The following is a 15,366-nucleotide window of genomic DNA, read 5'->3' on the forward strand; positions in this document are numbered from 1 at the left end:
TTTATTGTAGCTGTTGTATTTATCATCTCTAGATTTTCCATTTGATTATTTTTATCTCTTTCATTTCTCTCTTTATTATTTTATTATACTACTTGTAATAGCTGTTTTACAGCCTTTGTCTATCAATTGCATCATCTCTGGTATATCTGGCCTGTTTCTGTTGACTGGATTTTCTACTGCTTATGAGTCACATTTCCTTGTTTCTTTGCACTGCTAGTAATTTTTGACTGGATGTCCAGATATTGTGACTTCTGTGTCCTTGAATGCTTGATTTTCTTAATATGCAAAGAGGAACTGATGCATATTAAATTTTTCACAGTTTATTCTGGCAAAAAATCCATCCAAATCAAGTAACACCTAGTCTAGCAGACAGAAGGGAGCTCCGGGGAGCTGTACAAAATGAAAGACGTATATAGGCAGAAAGGAGCAGGGACAGGGGAGTTATACTAGGCGAAAAAGTGGGTCAGTTATTGCAAAGTTACTTTCCTTGAGGGGATGGCACGGGTCTTTCAGGCAGGTGACCCAACTCATGCTGATCACGTGATTCTAGACTGACTGCTTCAATTCCATTGCTGACGGAGCCGAAACTGTAATAATGAAGTCTCAGCTTGGTGACATGGGACTTAGACTAAGCAGCTCCATTTTGCGTCTGTTGTCTTGTTTTTAACAGTTGTATCCCTTTAAAGAGTGTTGGAATTTATTCTGGCACATGGTTAATTTATTTGAGAATATAGAGCAGCCTGTACTCAAGGCTAACTTAGCCCCACTGCTGTCGGAGACTTGCCTGGGCTCCTTGCTAAATGCCCCATGTATTGAATTCAATGAGGTCTCCACGCGGGCGGATGGGCACTTGAAGAATTTCCACCCTGTGTGAGTCCAGGGAACCTTAGACTCACAAATCCACGAGGAACGGTTCTCTTTCTGGCAGGTATTTGCCTAGCCTCATGGACCTTCACCCTTGGTCTGATTGGCGTTGAGCCCGCCCGTGTGAATTTCTCAAGCTCCTTCTCTGTGTGTATCCCTCCTTTCTGGTGTTCTGCCCCCTGATTCTGCCCAAGCCTCCGTGAGCTCTGATCTCTGCTTCCTCAATTCAGTGGAGCTCTTTTGAGATTCCCCGACCTGTGCTGCAGTCTAGACATTTCCTCTGGGCAGGAAGGCTGGGCAGTCATAGATGCAATCTCATTCGTTTCCCTTCACAGCTCTGCACTTACCTGTTTTCCAGTGTTTGAAAATTGTTTTTGCATAATTTCTGGGTTTATGTTTTTTAATGTCAAGAGGGCACGTCGTATAGTAGTTACCAAATCTTCAGCTTTATGTATATTATTTTCTTTATGATTGTTTTTAGCATAGAAATCTGAGAAAATAATTACCCTCCTCTCACAAATATACTAACCCCCCTTTGAATAAACCCTTCTTTTGAAGAAAGAAGAGGTGGGTTTAGTGGTGAGAATGGAGGAGGGAATTTAGGAGACACTGAAATAGGAACGATTCTAGGATTTGGTCATTACACATGGGGTGTGTGTGTAAAACCAACAAGGCATAAAAGAGCCAAAGTTATAATAAAAGTGGTAGTGCTTCAGTCTGAGAACAAAGCTTCAGTCACATGAGAAGATGGAGTCCTCGTCTTAATGTACTGTCATTTATTATTATTACTTTTACCACTTGAGTAAAAAGATGAAGGCACGTAGCCAAGAAGACATGATAATACGAAAGAAGTAACACTGTGTAAACAAGGAGCTGTTACATAGAAAGCACTGAATGGGGACTGAGAAATTCTGCAGTTTCATTCCTGTTTTACCACGTGCAGGCTGTGAAGCTGGTAGTCTATTTGAGCCTTAGTTTCTTCGTTTGTCACATGGGGAACATGTGTCACGCCTACTTCCTAGGTGAGGCTCAAATGAAATAACGCACGTGAGAGTGCTGTGTTGAACTTGCATCATCCAGAGGTGAGATATCACCGTACGATTGTTCTTATTATGGCTAGTAAGTATCAAGATGCGGGAGATGAGAGTAAAGCTGCAGTCAAAGCCAGACAGTTGTCGTCTTGGAGCGCTCCCTGTAGAGCTGTCAGTAAAGGTGGAAACAACAAGTAGGTGGGCAGCAACTGGAAGGGGACCACCATAAACAAAACTTAGAGGCAGAAACAAGCTCTCTTTTTATGTTTACCCCCCGGGACCATTTACCCTCCCCCTGCAAAGAGTAGCTAATCAACACGTTGAGGAAATGAGAGCAGAGTGTAACGGCTGGAGCGGGGAGATTTGTGCTGGGGAGAGATGAGGACACTGGCTGAGAAGCTAAGAGGAATGGCTGGAAAGACAGAAAGATGTGGGAGAGAAAAGTGCTTTTCTCACTGCTCTTTGGCGAGTGTGGGAGTGAGTGGTAATTATAAAGGTAATGGCAATTAATTGTCAAAATTCATGCCGAACAGAAGGGAAAGTCTTCCATTCTTTTTCATTTTGGAGAGGTAACTGATCCTAATAATTTGGGGTATGGCCTTTGACACTGTTTGTAATGCGTACAAAACATGGATACTATGAAATTACATTCACACCGGGCAGCAGCTCCCTCCCTAAGCCTGGAATCTTTCTCTGCCTTCGGCTTCTTGGTCCCTGGGCTGGTTCCCCTTCTAACCCCCACGTGAGCTTTCTCGTTTTGCTTCCTCACTCCTAAGAGGAGGTGGGCCTCAAGGCTCAGTCCTTGGCTTTCTGTTCTTCCCACTAGCTTCTTTGCTCCTGAAGATCCCTTCCAAGCAGATGACTCCCCAGTCGCCCCTTCAACACCTGACTTATCTCACGAGTTCCAAGTCCGTGTCACCTACCACCTGCCGGACGTCTGTCCCTCGATCTCTTACCCTCCACCTCGCACTTGACCTTGTCTACGGTCAAAGTCAGCCATGTGTCTCAAAAGGGCTCCTGCTTTCAGCTTTCCTGGTTTTTGTCATTTATAGACCCTAAAATCATGTGCTCAAAACCCTGGCTTTGGTCTGATTGTTCCTCCTGCCGTATCCTTCTCCTCTATCCCATGTTTTCAGTTTCTATTTTCACCACCTACACCATGACAATCATCCTGCCACAAGCCTCTCCCTGCTGTAATCCACGTCCCCGTAGCTGCCATGTCATCCTGTATAAAGTATGATTTATGTCTTAATTTTCTCCTCCCTCTCAACATAGAACCCCTGACCTTCTTGCTTCCCTGCCACTGTCCCAGCGCCTCAGTCTGGAGATTATGCCTCTCGCAGTCCCGCCCCAAACGATCTTTCCAGTCTCATCTCCATGACTTCTCTACACCTCCTTTCCATTCCAGCCCCAACAATTTTAATTATTATTCTCTTAAAACCCCTTGTACCTGTTGACTCCTGGATCTTTGCTCACGCCACTAACTCAGTCTGAAATTCTGATTGCATTTTCCTGAACTTGTCCAAGAACTTTTCTTCCTAGTTCAAAACCAAATCAAGCCCTGTCTCCTCCAAGGGGAATTTTCTGATCATCTCCACTGTCCGCGGTACTGTCCCTTCCACAGCCCGAGGACACTGGTTAATGACAGCCTAGACCGGTATTTCCCTAGTATCTCTTCAGATGCACGTTTGGCCTCCCCGAGTTTCCCGTGCGCAGAGACGATGCTTCATTCCCCGATTTACCCTCAGTGCCCGACACAGGGCCTGGGCATCGTAGATGCTCAGTAGCTTTCACGCGCAATGATTATGCTTAGGGATAGGATGGTTAGGTCGACGATGTGGAGAGAAAGAAGATAAAGTTTGGGGGATAAAGAAGAGGGCTATTACAGGAAGAGATGAGGAATAAAATTGTGGCCAAGGACGAAGGGAAGAGATTGAAAGAGAGGTGCGAATGGGTGTTTGGGAATGAAGGATTAGAGCATGAGATTGAGTAAAGATCACACGCCTACCTGTGTTTGGTGGGACCCAGGATGGAGGCCCCGTGCAGGTGTGGTCAGGAGGTGAGTGTGTGAGGGCCCAGATGGTCCTTAGGGGAGGTAGATTTGGTGGAGTTGGCCCTCTCAGCTCTGTATGGCAGGCAAACCATGAATGACTTCATTCAAGTCTTCAGGTTCTCAAAGAAGCAGCTGGTGGAAGGCCTGGTTGCCTCTTTCACAGAAAAAGAAGGATAAAGTTAAGAAAGTATTGTGTTTATTTATTAGATTCACTCAAAAAGTGTTTATTGAGCACCTATTATACTCCAGGTACCTAGAATACAGAGGTTTTGCCCTGAAGGAGCTCCTAGTCTGGCGAGGGAAACAAAAAGATTTAAAAATAAGTGTACCCGCATGTTACTCTGCAGATGAGTCCTGTACAGCGTGTGCAGCATAACGCAGGGAGGGGTTGGCTTACCTTGGGGAGACAGAAAAGACTTCTCGGGGGAGCAACGTAAACTGAGTCTTGAAATCTGAGTAGGCATCTGCCAGGCTGGTGGGAACAGGAGAGTCGGGGCGAGGGTTGGCATTCTGGGCGCTTAGGCAGCCAGAGTCTCAGGGAGCTGGTGACATTTCAGGGGAATTCATGTGGTTGGGGCCAGGAGGAGGTAAGTGATGTGGTTGCAAAGGAAACAGCAGGCCCGCGAGAAGAGTTCTTCGCAGAGCTGGTGAGAGGTGATAAGGGCCAGCAACAAGGCAGGGTTAGCAGGAATGGAGGTGGGGGCGGGGGTGGGGGGGGTGAAGGCGATGCTGAGGAAGTGGAATCATCAAGACTGTGCAGCTGCTGGTGAGAGAGACAGAGCGCGGGATCCAGTGTGACTCCCAGGTTCTCGCTGGGGCAGCTAGGTGTGCGATGAAGTCATTTACTGAGATGTAGGATATACAAGGAGCAGAAGGATTGGGAAATAGGATCAACTTGGTTTTCGACGAATCAAGTTTGAGGTGCCCCTTGGGATTATACCAGAATACTTCGTGGCCCACTTAACCGTCCGCTGCGTTGCAAATGTAGGAGCTTTGATGTCTGGGAAAGGCCAAAGGAATCCTTGGCAGAGGAAGTACAAGCACGTGCAGCCCAGCGTCAATTTAAGTTACTGAACGTTTGCGATGGGCCAGACGGTGCAGCCCACGTGCCTCTCCAAGGGCGCGGAGACTCTACCTGCCTTGTTCACAGCTGCAGCCCGGTGCCCGGTGCAGTGACTGACGCACAGTGGGCGTGTCATTAATCTTTGTTGAATGAATGACAGAATGCATAAATGAACGTGTCTGGTAGCGGGAATGCAACAATGAACGTCTCCTGTCCCCCTCCCTTGGGAGCTTGCTGTCTGGCTGGGGAGACAAATGCAAGGCCAGAGTGTCCAGCAGCATCTTACAAGCCTGAATAGAAGTTGGATGTAAGGGCAACAAGGACTCGGGGGGAGAGGGAGTGACTTGCTCAGGCCTTGTGCTGAGTTTTAAAGTTTTCTAGGCAAGAGGAAGGAAAAGACATTCCAGGAAGAAGGAACAGGCCATACAAAGGCTTAGAGGGGTGCAAGTGTGGGGCCTGGTTCTCGGACTGACAGTTTAGTGCGGCCGCACCCCCCGTGGCAGTGTTCCTGCCTGCCACCCCCTTGTAAGGAAACACGCCCCATCCGCAGCCCTTGCTGAGGGGAAGCTATGGGTGACCTTGCTTTACACAAAATGAAACTGCTGTTCAGCCGCAGGGACCCCAAACAGACAAGTCGTTAGCTGTCTGGCAGCCGAGGAGGTAAACCTGAGTGGAACGACTGTTCAAACCAGAAGGGGCAGGGCCAGTCTCTACAATGTGTGTGTGTGTGAGTGTGAGCGCGTGTATGTGTGTGGAGGTGGTGGTGTGGAAAACACAGCGAATCAGGCGGTGAGCCACAGCAGCCAAGATGGAGAGGAGCCGGAGAGGCCAAGATGGCCAAAGGAAACAATTCCAAAAAAGCAGAAGCCACGTGGCCGAGAAAAGACTTGCTGAGCAGAGGGAGAGGCAGCTGTTTTCAGAGCGGGGAGCAGATGGAATCAGAAGTCAGCCTGTTCTATCAGGTCTGTACGTATTAAAGCCCATTACTAATGTCATATATAGTATTTGCTGTCAACCGTCAAGTATATTTAATAATTCATGAGGAAAGGATCTTTAAAACTTCTGTTGTTCTTCCTTTATTCCCAGCGGTTTAAGTTTCCTGCTCATCTCATTTCTCTTCTGTTTGAATAACTTCTTGTTACGGGTCTTCTGGAGCAGGTCTGCTGGTGATGGATTCTCTTAGTTTTCCTTCATCTGATAATGTCTTTATTTCATCATCATTCCTCCAGGGTACTTTTGCTGGATATAGAATTCTGAATTAACAGTTTTTATTCCCCCTCAGCACTTAAAAGAATATTATCCCGCTTTATTCTGGCCCCCATTATTTCTGATGAGAAGCCACAGTTTTTTGAATTATTGTTTCTCTCCAGGAAATGTGGCTTTTCCCTGGCTGCTTTGAAGATTTTTTGCTTTGTGTTTAGTTTTCATTGGTTTGGTTGTGATGTGCCTGGGTGATGAGTCTTTGTTTTTTTATCCTGTTGGTGACTTGCTGAGCTTTTTGAGTCTGTGAGTGTTTGTCTTTTACAAAATTTGAGAAGCTTTTAACCATTATTTCTTTTGTAAAAAGGTTTTTTTTTTCCTGTATCACACTCTCTTTCCTGTTCTTCTTTGGCTCTGATGACATGCGTGTTAGACCTTTTAGTTTTGTCCTACGTGTCCTTGAAGCTCTGTGCACTTTCTTCCAAGCCTTTTTCCTCTATGTTGTTCAAGTTGCATAGTTCCTATACTCAGATTCACTGAATCTTTCCTTTGTCAGTTCCATTCTGTGGTTGAGTTCATTCAGTGAATTTTTTTAAAAAAATGTTTACTCATTCTAATTTTTAGTTGTAAAATATTCATTGGGTTCTTCTTTGTATTTTCTGCTTATTCCACAAGATTTTCTATCTTGCCTTCTTCTCAGCAGTGTTTGCCCTTACTTGTTGGAGTCTTTTATAATCACTCCTTTAACGTCTCTGTCAAATAATCCCAGCACCGGTCCCAGCACCTTCACTGAGGTGCCCACTGTCTCTCCTCATGTGAGCTGAGAGATTCCTGCTTCTTCATAATATGGGCAATTTTGGAGTATCACCTGGGTATGTTGAATATTACGGTATGAGCCTCAATCTTTTTGTAGGTCCTGTAGAGTATGCTGGTGTTTTTGTTTTCTCAGGCAACTGAGCTGGTTCGGTTCAGGTCACAAGCTCCAGTCAGCCCTCTGTGGCTGTGGTTTCAACGCCAGTTGTTTTCCAAGCCTTTGCAGTGCTATTGGGATCTGTCCCATGTGGGTGCCACCCAGTGGCCAGTCTGGAACTCGGGTGGTAGCCTGTCTCTTAATTCACTTCTCTGTCTGTTGACTTGTTCAGTTCTCTGAATCTGTTTGTCAACTGATCGTTGCTTGTGCAGTTCAGGAGTGATCCCAGGAGTCCATAAACAACATTTTGGGGTTCCTTTCCTAAGTTCTTCCCTGTCTGTGACATCTCCAGTGCTTTCTGGTTCCCTTGATTTTCCCTTTGTGGTCTGCCAGCTAGAAAGTTGGGGCTTCATTTATCCTGCTCTGCTGTACACATGTTGCAGTTGTGCCCTCAACTGGGTTCAAGCAGCAAGAGACGAGAGAGGAAACTAATCCGTGGGGTTTTTTCCCTCCCATCCTCTTGGGGCCACACCTCTTCTGATTGGAGAGGAAAGTTCCCCCTTCTTCAGAGTTGTAAGTACCTACAGGTCCCTGCTGCCACTGTTGTCATTTCCAGGGGAACCCTTCCCCACTCTCTAGGCCAGAACTGGGAGCTTCCCCTCAAGCTCCCTCTGTCCACGCTGATGTACACGTCCAGGTTTTGGGCTGCCTTGAAGTCAGCCTAGGGGCTACTGGAGGGAAAAAAAATGGTAAACTTCCTGCCAGTTTGCACTCTGGTGTCTCCCCCTAACCCGCATGTTGGTACCACTTTTCAGAGCCCTTAAAGGGCTGCTCCGTACGTTTAACCCAGAGCTTTATAGTTGCCTTCAGGGAGAGAGAGAGGACCCCGGACGCCGTTAAAAGAGTAGTAACTCTGCAAATTATAAAGTATGATCATTCTAATCTGGCAGTGTTTGTTTTGATTTCCTGACATGATACTATATTCTTGCATCTCAGATAAGTCTTATGGGGTTATTTTCCTTGTTTTTTGGAGCACGTTCTCAGCCTTTTTTTTTAAAGCATAAGTTTAGAAGTAAATTTCCTCATTATTATTACTTTTTTAATTTCGAAAACACTTTTGAGTTTTGCTGGGTTGACATTTCTTGGTTCACCAATGCTTGCTTGCTTTCATTTTTTATAATATATATTTATGGAAGTATAGCCAGTTTACATATTGTGTCACTATCTGGTGTACAGCAGCGCTTTCTTTCAATATGACAAATGCCTGATTCCATTGTTTTCTGGCCTCCATTGTTGCCACTGAGACTTGTTGTCATGCTAACTGTTGCCTTGTTCGTGACCTTTCATTTCTTTCTGGCTGCTTTCAAGACCTTTTCATCTGTGATATTCTGAAGTTTAGCCTGATGTTTCTGCTTATGAATTCATGTTCATTCTTTCTGCTTGGGAGTCACTGACCTGTGGGTTTTGATGCTTCGTTTGTTCTAGAATACTGTTAACCAGTATTGGTTTAAATATTACCTTTTGTCTGTAATCACCATACTTTCCTTCCACAACACCAGTTATTTCTATATTATATCTTCTCAGCTACTTAAGTATTTAATTTTTAAGAATTGGAAAAAGCAGCATAATTTAAACATAAAGAGAGTAGGAGGAAGCTAGTAATACAAATGGATAAGGTAGGACATGGGGAAACAAGAATACACATAACATTTAAAAAGAAAACCAATAGAATAAAGCAAATCTCAGACAAGCTTTATTGTTTTTATGAAGTGAGAGAGTAAAACTAAAGCATATTTAGAATGAATAAAAGAAACATTCCTTATACAGCATAAGTTTTTAAAAAACAAAACAACGTCGTAACTCTGCAGCAAGGACTGAAAGGACAGAGCGCTCTAGGACTCCGGGTAAGTTACAGAGCCTGCTGTCTGAACCTCACGATTACCTCACAGGTCTAGTGTCCATGCTGTAGCATCGTATCGAGGTAAAAGTGTCACAAGCCCTCTTTGTGAAGTAATTGGAATTATTGCTTTTATTTCAGCCAGAACACAAAGTGGAAAATGTAACCCAGCTGGTCTAGAGATGAGGCATTCTAGGACCACACGTTTTAATTCCTCCGTTTATTGCTCGCGGTTTAAATAGAGAGCCCTCTAGCGGGCTGTGATGGAATAACAGGAGCTGCTCTTGGGCTATTGAGAGAGAAGAGGGAGAGACTTCTGTCACCATTTGGGTGACCTCTAGACCAGAGCTTCTAGCTTCAAGAGAAGACTTGGCACTAGAACTCTTGACCCGTCCTCTTACTGTTTACAGATGGCCACCAATTATGTCACACGACTGCAGTGGAAACCATTCACAGAAGCCAGTGTGAGCACCCACTCTGGACTTGTGCAACAGTGCAGCCCCACAGATGGAGTAAGAGGTAAGAGCTGATCAAAGTCAGATCAAAGACATGTGACCGAGGTGCCTGAAGGTGTTTTGGGCCTGCTGCAAAAGGAGGGGAGAGAGACGATCGATGGGAAAATTAGGGGTGTGTAGTCCAAATGGGAATTACCGTTAAAAGAGTTAGAGACAGCAGTAAGCCCCTCATGTTCAGTGATGCCTGGGCAGATTATCCCAGTAAGAGAAGAATGGTTATACTGGGGGAGGGTATAGTTCAAGTGGCAGAACGCATGCTTAGCATGCACAAGGTCCTGGGTTCAATCCCCGTTACCGCCTCTAAAACAAATAAACCTAATTACCTCCTGCTTAAGGCCAAAATAATAATAATAATAATAATAATAATAATAATAATAATAATAATAATAATAATAATAATAATAATAATAATAAAAGTAGAATGTTTGTCCCTTCCCACCCTCCGCCCCCTTGGCAACCACAAGTTTGTATTCTGTGTCTATGAGTCTATTTGTGTTTTGAATTGTAGAATAGATAAACAAGATTATACGGTACAGCACAGGGAAATATATACAAGATCTCATGGTAGCTCACAGAGAAAAACATGTGACAATGAATATATATATATATATATATATATATATATATATGCTCATGTATAACTGAAAAATTGTGCTCTGCACTGGAATTTGACACAACATTGTAAAATGATTATAAATCAATAAAAAATTTTTAAAAAATAATTAAAAAATGAAAATTAAATTAAAAAAACCAAAAACAAACAAACAAAACAAACGAACAAACAACAGAAAAAAGAAGAATGTTTATACTAGACTGTCCTGGCAGATTAGGGTGGAATGACTGGAAGACTAGACTGAGTCCTTGACTCACATTCAGTCTTCGTAGTTTAATTTGGATCTCAAATTTTTCCAATTGTCTGCTTACTGTCTTCACATACATGTCCCACTGTTACACTAATTTAAAACAATGTTTCTTCTCTCTAGCCTAATCTCAATCTTTTAATCTCCCTCAGTCGCTCCTTCTCTTCTGAAACTCAGTCTTCAAGTTCTTCCAATCTTTATCTCACAAAGTTTCTCCAGAAGAGTTTCTAAGTGACCAATGCAAAAATTCTGAGAGTCTGTGATTTCCCACATTACCTTTCATGATCCATCCAAGAAGGCGAGTTCTGAGCTAAAGCTCCACCTCCCGCTTGGTGAGATAGTGACCAGCTGGGTTGTTGAGAGGTTGGCAGCAATAGGTGATTTTTAATGGATCGTATGTGTCTGTTTCTACCTTCTTAACTGTATTACATTAACCTTACTTAGACTGCCTCCGATATTTGTGGAAAGCTGTGGGACACAGATAAACCGAATGTGTCCGACGTTTTAAGGATTCAGACTCTCTGTATCTGTCCTTCCTTTGTCATCCCACAGCCCCGATCCCAGGTAGGCTTCTCATATTGAGGTGACAATAGTAATCTTCAGGTTGGTCCTTTGGTCTCTACATTTTAAGATTTATCTTTTGCTACACTGCTTTGTTCATGGTCTTAATCCTTTGGGTCTTCCTCCCAGCTGGCCCTTGGTCTTAGTATATTTGGTTATCTGTCCCGCTTTTACTAATCCTTTTAAGCATATGGGCGTGGTGGAAACAGCGGTGAACCTACAATACCCTTTTTTGTCGTATCCTCGCAGATGGGTGGGGGCTTCCACATGGTACCTAGGTTCCAGGAGTGCTGGCCCAGCCGCACCCACTTAGGGGACCAGGCTACTGACCTTTGCATTCAATCCTCCTCTTCTGTGATCTGAGGGATGCCCAGCTACAGGTTGGCAGAAACACACTGACTAGGGCATATAAAGATGCACGTGGAGGTAAAATGGCTGAGCTAGGACACTCTCAGGAGATGAGGAAACCAAAGTCAGAAGAGTTAGAGGCTGAGAGACCAGCACTTAGACAGCTGCTCTGAATGAAATACAACTCTCCAGAAAGCATGCCGCTTCCCCTGAAAACCTCAGCGCTGCTGGATACTTTCTCCCTCAGCCCTTGTGGTACTGAGCCCAGAAGCATGTTATATTTCCTTGGTCCTCAATATCACTTCAAGGACGTTCCCCTTGCTCCTTCATAAAAACCAGTTCTGAAACTCTTCATCGATTTCTGGCAACTACTACTTCCCTTTGTGGCAGTGATCTGCCGATCCTAGAATCACCTCCCCCACTCATTCCTCAAAGAGTTTAGCTTCTAGATCACAGTCATTATTCCTGATATTACGATCGTCCCTTCTGGTAATTAAAACAAATCTTCCCCAGAGTCTGTCTTCTCAGCTTTTTGGCTTCTTCACATCCAGAGGTCTTTCTTGTTACCCAACCTCAGTCACTCAGTCCCACAACCAAACCTAGATGTTACCCTTACCAACAGCTGAATCCACTAGGTGATAACCATTCCAGGCATCTTTCCCTATGGCTGCTCCCTCCCATCTTCCCAGCTGATACAATGTGTTACTTCAACTTACAGTCTTTGGCCTTACTGAGACCTACAGTCTATTGACCCAGCAATCATTTTGTGGTCCCTCTGATTTCTCTCCTTTCCAAGATTCAATTTCAGTGTATTCAAACCTTATAATCACTTCTTTAATGCACCATTAGCTCCCTGATCCTTCTTTCATTTCATTAACAAAGCCAGACTATGGTTTAATCCATATCCCCCTTACCCTCCACCTACAGCTGAATGTGGACAGTTAAAAAATCAAAACCAATAACTCATCACACTTCATATTTATGATCATTAATCTCAAGAACCCCTCGGGGTTGTCTGGCAATTTTACCATCTGTTCCTGTTTCAGCCACTCTCCTGCCTCCTGGACACTATTTGGTTCTTCTCCTGTCAGTTCAAAGAATCCCTCTTCTGCTCTCTTCATTCTCAGTGGTAGACCTTGATTCTGCCTTCCCTGAGGAAACTGAAGCAGAACTTCTGTACAGCGTGTGACAATAGTTAATTGTACCGCATTGTATATTTGAAAGTTGCGAAGAGAATAGATCTTAAAAGCTGTCATCCTAAAGGAAAGAACTGTAACTTTGTGTGGTGATAGATGTTAACTAGACTTCTCGTGGTGATCATTTTGCAACATATACAACTATTGAATCATGTTGTACACCTGGAAGTAATATGATGTTATATGTCAATTATATCAATATTTTTTAAAAAAAGAGAACTTCCAATGACTCCTATCAGCTCATCTATCCATCTGCCAGCATCTGTGTCCATGTATTCTGTGTTTTCTCCTGTTACTACCAATGAACTATCCATATTCCTAGTAACGGCCAACCCTAAGTTTGTGTAACAGGTCCCAGTAATCTCTTACCCACCCCAAATCCCATCCTAGCAGTTTCCCTTGTGTGTTACTCATTTTTATTTTTCTGCCGGGCCTTTCTCATTAGAACTCTGGCAAGCTGTTAGTTTCCCCATCTTAAAAATTCCCTATATTGACTCCATTTCCCATTACAGTTACCACCCCATTTCTCTCTTCCGTTCACAGTAAAGGACACAGTTTGAGGGGTAAGCAGCCAACTGAACAGTTAGAAAAAGGGGAAGAGAAAAATCGATGAAAGACTTGGGGGGGGATGAAAGAGTGAATATTAAAGTATAAGATAATATATTGGGGAAAACAAGACAGTTGACAGGATCAATAAAGTCAAAAATTGGTTCCTTGAGAAGACCAATAAAATTGAGAAATTTTTGGCAAGACTGATCAAGAATAAAAGGATGAAGGTGTGAATAAATGATGTTAGCAATGAAAGGAATCATACTGACAGCTGCTGAGGATAATTGATAAATAAGAGAATATTGTAAATTCTAAATGACTATAACTTTGATGAAATGTAAAAAAGTCCCAGATAAAGTAGAATTAAATCTAGCTCAAGGAGAAATTGAAAAACTCAAAAGTCTTACTGCTATTAAGGAATTCTAGCAAGTAGTTAGAAATCTTCCTTCCAAAACAAGCTAACAAGCCAACAGCAAAAAGAGCTATGAACACACGTACATAGAGACCTAGAAATTTTAGAGATGAGTTCTGCAAAGTATTCTAGGAAAAGATAATTCCAATCTTAGATAAGATATTTCAAAAAACTAGCCCCTCAAAATGAGGAATAGTATGCTAATAACTCAACTGAGCAATTCTAACCCTCTAGACAAAACCAGAGAAGGATAGCTTAAGAAAAGAAAATTATAGGCCTCTCTCAATGACGTAGCAGTAAAAATTGCAAGATATTAACAAATTGAACTCAGTGATGCATAAAATGACCCAGTTAGATCTATCTCAAAAACACAAAGTTAGCTTAACTTTTAAAAATTCATGTAGAGGGTTCACATCTGAGGAAGAGATTAGATGGCAGAGTAGAAGGACGCTCGTGGCTCACCCTCTCCCACAAACGCACCAGGACTCACATCCACAGACCCACTCAGCCAACCAGAGCATCTGCAGAACTCCGATAGAACATCGCCCTCTTCAAAAGATAGAGACGCCAAAAATCTGGTAGAAGAAAAGGAAAAAAGAAGAAAAGGGAAAGCAGAGCGGGATGGGTCCCGCAGGGAGGGAGCGGCAAAGGAGGACTCGCGCTCGCTCGCTGGATCTCCGCTCTCCAACTGAGGCCAGCAGGACGGAGGGGGAGCCTCCGAGGCTCGGATCTGTACAGAGCAGCCCTTGACCGACAGAACTAAGTTAAACGGGCACAGAGGGTCCCCTCAACACCCAGCCCGAGACGCGGCCCGGCAGCTGGGGGCAGGGCCGGGCTGCCCGAGTTGGGCGGGGGACGGGGGACTGGAACGGGGGCATGGAGGCGGCCCCGGGGGACTGCAGGGGGCTGCGCGCCGTGCCTGTGGGTGCACAAGGCAGAACAACCCGGGCCCTCCATGAAACAGCACGGCTGATGTGCCCTGGGGGGAAGGGTGCACACCTCCATCTCTGAAAACCCGCGGAAAGTTTTCGGGGGAAGAGAGGCGGACCTCAGGCACAGCCACCAAATCCTCCGGCGCTGAGCACCCGGGCGGGGGCGCAACCTGCATCCGCACCGAAGGGCTCAGCAGCCTCAAGGGCCTGACGGAGACTTGTCTACAGCCCGAGGCAGGTAGGATCCTTCCGTCCTGGTCCCTCAGAGAACTTGCTCCCCCAAGACAAACAAGGAGCTGGGCTCTGGCCCGGAGCAGGGACAGGGCTGTCCCTCGGTGTTCCCCGAGCCCGCCTGCGGAGCGCCGACCCGGGGCGGAGCGCGCAGCCGCACAGGGCAGCGGAGCCACCGGCACGGGATGGGGCGGGCGGCCCACCGCCTTGCGGGCGGGAACGCAGCCCCAACCGCGCTGCTGGGAGCGGGCGCCGCCCACCCTCCTACCCGGCCAGTCGGCATCATCTGACTGCGGCATCGGGAGGGGCAGTGACCCGCCCGCCCACAGCCAAGGAGAGCTGCACCTGACCCAGTGCTGGGAGGGGGCGCGGCCTGCTTGCCGACAGGCACTGGGAGCAGCACAGATGAGGGCGCTAACGGAGGGCCTCTGGTAACGGCAAGCTGAGCTTCCAAAACAGGGCGAAGACAGAAAGACTTCACATTAAAAGCACACAGTCTCCAGGAGAATACCGACCCCCCCCCCTTATACAATCTGTTTTTATCTGTTTTATTTTCTGTTACCCTCTTAATTTTTACTTCTTAATTCATTTTTCTTTCTGTTGGGTTTTGATGTCCTGTTATTGATTACACACAGGTTTCAAACACATCTTTTCATATTTTCCCCTTTTTTAAAAGGTTTTAAAAGGACGTCTCAACTCGATTGCTATTCTGCTTCAACATGCTCTTCTATTATTCATTATACA

General features: G+C 45.0%; 1 long non-coding RNA gene across 1 annotated transcript; it reads right to left on the reverse strand.

Moving 5' to 3' along the window:
* Positions 1-1,304: 1,304 nt before the first annotated feature.
* Positions 1,305-7,727, reverse strand: LOC116669294. Its single transcript, XR_004326665.1, has 3 exons — positions 7,703-7,727; positions 3,904-4,102; positions 1,305-2,064 (listed from the first exon to the last, which is right to left on the reverse strand). It is a non-coding gene; the product is annotated as an uncharacterized LOC116669294 (long non-coding RNA).
* Positions 7,728-15,366: the final 7,639 nt, after the last annotated feature.

This window comes from Camelus ferus, chromosome 16 (genome assembly GCF_009834535.1).
Source record: "Camelus ferus isolate YT-003-E chromosome 16, BCGSAC_Cfer_1.0, whole genome shotgun sequence".
In the NCBI taxonomy this organism is placed as follows: domain Eukaryota; kingdom Metazoa; phylum Chordata; class Mammalia; order Artiodactyla; family Camelidae; genus Camelus; species Camelus ferus.